Source organism: Macrosteles quadrilineatus, unplaced genomic scaffold, assembly GCF_028750875.1.
Source record: "Macrosteles quadrilineatus isolate MER2022 unplaced genomic scaffold, UCM_ALF_1.0 Scaffold_2__2_contigs__length_208266976, whole genome shotgun sequence".
In the NCBI taxonomy this organism is placed as follows: domain Eukaryota; kingdom Metazoa; phylum Arthropoda; class Insecta; order Hemiptera; family Cicadellidae; genus Macrosteles; species Macrosteles quadrilineatus.
In genome coordinates, this window is record NW_026542595.1 from 165992436 (window position 1) to 165997155 (window position 4720).

Sequence of the window (4720 nt, forward strand, 5' to 3'; positions counted from 1 at the left end):
TTGCAGATACTTGTTTCTACATGTTAATATTAAACATTTGTTCTTTGAATATTTTTGAGTTAAACTGCCTTATCCTTTTTTCCTCTTTTTTTGGTTAACCCGAGTTGTGGTAATAACATCTGACCATAATGGGTTTCAGTACGGTTAGCCCTAATTCAAACCCTGTAGCCTATTCAGCAATATGATTTTGTTTAGTGATAACCACTTTATGCTTCAGAACTTACCTTAGATTCCAAAAGGAGGGGAAGTGAAAAGGCAGCACCATCATTAGCTTTACTTCCATTTAGCCAATATCAAACTATATCCATTAATTTATGGTGTTTGGTGTTGGTTTTTTTTTAACTTGTTATCACTCAAGATTAGTGAACCTCCCTACTGGTCACCAGTTGTCACTGCTTTTTATCATCACCCTTTGCTTGAGATGAGCCATTCCCACTAAGCTCTTTCACAGAGTAACCTTTTCATAAGCTACACACCCAACACCAGATCTGATCGGGGGAGCGAGCTGGCGTAGTGGCTAGAGCGCGGGACTTCGGTCCGTGAGGTCCCGGGTCCGATCCCCGCCAAGTCACCAATGGATTTATCTAAGTGATAATGCCGCAACCCCTAGGTCTAGCCTGAAGTAATGTGAAAAACAATCCCAGGCTCGTGCCTAGCGTCCTAGGACAAAAAAAAAAAAAAAAAAAACACCAGATCTGATCGAGACAGTAACACCCGATGTATGATGGAGTTTCTTGGCCGGAGAGGCAACTGCAACACCTCATGCTTGGCCTTTCTTCAGACAATTGACATAAATAAGTCAACACTGGTTAACAAAAAGCGTAGTTTGAATCTTGATGGCTAGGTTTGCAGCAAATGTTTGATAGTGTATCTCATCAGGCATTTGATTGTTGTACGTGAATGTATGTTTACACAACTCTTCGGTCTGATTGACCTTTGGATATCAAAGGATCAACGAAGACCATTAGTGTTTTAGGAAGGTAATTCATCCTTTACTTCTCATTGTAATATGTACCGTTTCAGTTGGCAGTAATAAAAAAAGTATTAAAAGTATTGACTTAAAATCCTTGTCATTTCTTGGATTCATCTGATTTTTTAGGTAAATGGTTGACAAAAAAATATTCTCGTGGTTGTGAAAATATTTGTTTATTGCCCAGTATTACAAACATAAGTAAAATTGAATTTAGACTAAACATTCTGAACACTTTGAACATCTATCCTTCAGCCAACTGGTAAGTAAAGTAAGGTAGGTGTAACACATTGAAATAACCACTTGTATTAAAAATTTTTTTTGGTATTGAAAATTTATAATATGTACAGTATCCACCAGTTAAATTTTATCTGAATTTGTTATAAAAAGAAAGTGTAAGAGATAACATCCTATTTAATATTTTTTAAACAAAGACACATTCAATACCTAATTAAAGTAAACAAAAATCTTGGGCAAAGCTAATGAGCCTAATGATATGGTGACAAAATCTTTGTCTATTACTAACTAAATCTATCTTCTACAAATTGGACAGAAGAATCTTATAAAAAATAATACTGTACTGAGGTATGCCGGATAAAATTCTGAGTGTTTAGTTATGTAGTTCTATAGTAATGTGTTTGGTAAAATTAGTTACGTTTGAATCAAACCCATTTGAAGTTTAACACAATTATTACAAGTTAACACCCAAGTCTTTACATTATTAACTTAGCATAACCAACAATAAATCAACAATATAAAAAAAAATGTGTAAGGTAAATGAGTTACCATATCTATTTAGTTGTTTTTTACTTACAGAGAAAAATGTACAAGTGTAAAAAAATGCTTCTAAAAGTACAACATTTAAAACTAACATTATTTAGTACAATTTACAACACTCATCTGAAGTTTAAGCCCTTGCTGAAAATAGCATGGACTCCAACTATAGGACTATCTGAATACACTGACGACTATCTAGAACCTGGAAAAATAGCTTAAATATAAACCATTAATAACAAGACCCATTTATACTGTATAAACCGTCTAGTATACACGAGTTTTATAAATGTCTATTGGAAGAAAGTAACTTTTTTCCTTGATGTATCATAGCCATTGCATGATTCAAACTTCATTGGATGTTTAAAGTCATTTTGGTTTTTATTTAATTTACTTAGGAACTTAAATGATTATTTGGCACCAGCATTTCAATTAACACTAATTTTGTAAGAAACAACATCCAAACAGCAATTTTCTCTATGAAAACTTTAAGATTTCGGAATTATTTTAAATTTAAAATTTATTTTGAAATTTCGTACACCAGGTAGTTTTTGAGGTTATTTCTACTAGTTAAAGCAATGTGTTTTGCTTTTTTGTGTTGAGTTTGTTGTAACCTACACCTACAGCAGATTGTGCAATATTTTCTCTATCTTTATCTTATGTCTATTTTACTGGTCTGTCTATTTTACTTGTACATTTTTTAAACTAATAATATTTCTATATAGGGTTCTTATTGCTCCTGAAAGGAAAAAAAATTAAAATAAACCTTTTAAATTAGACAAAAACACTACCTACTTTGCTGTGTCTCATCATATACAAAAAGAATTAAATATAGACCGTCAGTTGTGCTGCGGTTACCATAGGTTCTAGCGCACACCGCTGGGAGCGCCACATTGTTACGGCCTACGTGCTATGTAAGTACACGGCGCTCCCAGTGGTGTGCCCCAGAACCTATGATAACCATGGTAACCACACTGTATGGCTGACAGTCTATATTTAATTCTTTTTGTCTATGGTCTAATTTCTTTAAATATAAAAATTACCATACCTTGGGATTCAGGCATTTTAGTTTTGTTTGAATATCTCAATTTTATTGCCTTTAAAAACTTTAATCAACTAATCATTCATATAAATGGCTGAAGCTTTTGTGAAACAGGGAATTCATGAAACTGGTGTTCTCTTTCCACATTTTTTTAGTAGAAAGACATGAAATTTTTGTAAAAAAAATGAAATACCTGAGTATGCCTTTGAGCAAGAATCTACAACACTTATTCACTTGGGCATCAGATGCATAAAGCATAAGTTGATTCTTTGATATCAATTAAAGCTACACTAATATCAACATATTTGATGAACTAACAATTTAAGAAAATCTAGTATTCGTGAATTGTCTTTTCTTAAATCAAAAGCTCACAGAACATCGTCTTTTGTTACATATTATAGGTTATTCCACTAGAAAAAGAGATATGTAAGTAAAGTTGAAGTAAAACAGGTAGTAAGATTTTTTAAAGTAGAAAATTCAAACCTGTTCTAAAGAGTTTATTGTACCCAGGAAGTAGGAATGTGTATTCCTCACTATGCAGCATTGTAGAGGTCCAAGCTGAAGATGGCTATCGATAAAATTACTGAGAATAGCAGAAAAAATAATATTTTTGTAATGTTTTGAATCAATTAAAAACATATAAGCCTTGATATTGACAAGCAAAGGAATCGCTGGACAAACACAAACTCAAGGTAAAATTACGTCTTATTTATAAAAAAAACTTAATTTCCATCTTCCCATTTTGAATCTAAATTTGTTCTGTGGAAAGAGATATTTTATTTTAACTTTCATTGTAGATTAAATGATTCATCTTTGAGAGTAGAACCTAGGTAGCAGTCAGGTAAGTCCAACCATGTTTGCTGTGGTTTTAGTTTTAGTGAAAATTTAGTGAATTACATCTTACCTGAGTTAAGTTCTCTTTTTCCTCTATCTTAGAAGCCCTGGTGTTATTTCTTCTCATTTTTTGCTTTACTAATTGTAGTATACTCCATTCACAAAATTTAGGCGATTTTAGGGGAAGAAATCTATCCCCTCCACATCTTAATCCTATTATTAAAACATATCTCAACAGCAGCTGAGACTTTTCAAAACGTCAATCAGCCGCAACATAAGCAGAAAATGGTGGTGGGGAAACTTTCCCTCAAACAGTTGAAATTTTGTGAACGGACTATAGTGACGAACAGCTATTCCGTTCACAAAATTTGGCGGTTTAAGGGGAAGGTTTCCTGGGTTCCTCCAAACTTTTTTTTTGCTTGATCTATACTTCAGCTGATCAGCTCTGTTGTTTAAAAGTTAGGGTGAGGTGGAATCGCTTCCCCTCAAACCGTCTAAATTTTTTGAACGGTGTATAGTGCTGTCAATTGTTCTAGTCAAACTCCTTTCAAAATTATCACATGTTGCACACTTCAGTTGCAATATGAGCCATAAGTATTCAAGTTTCCAAAAAAATAATATTTTAGTTTGCAAATAGACAGAAATGTAGGCCTATTAATTATTTGATTTCTCAAGAATGTTATGTCCTTTTAAAACTTTCATTGTACTCTTTTGATAATGTCTTGTATTGTAGTATATTTTAACACCTTGTAATAATGTGTATGGGTGTTGTATTTTTGCTGTAAACAATCCATGCACGGGCGCTTAGTCTATGTGGACGGGCAAATGCAAGGTTAAAAGAGGCCGCCAACCTCTTAAAAAAAGGGGAAAAAAGTAATTTATAAGTTAAATTTGACAGAGTAAGAAGCTATTGAGAATGTCAAATATCAAATGCTTATAAAATCAAAAATTTCAATCAACTCAGTGCGAATGACTACATACGTACCTCACTGTTTAAAACAGACTTTGCATTATTATTCAGTGAAAAAATATACATTTTATTTTCAACTGTATTCAAATTAACTCAATTTGAAATGTCATTTTTAAATAACATTGTTTTT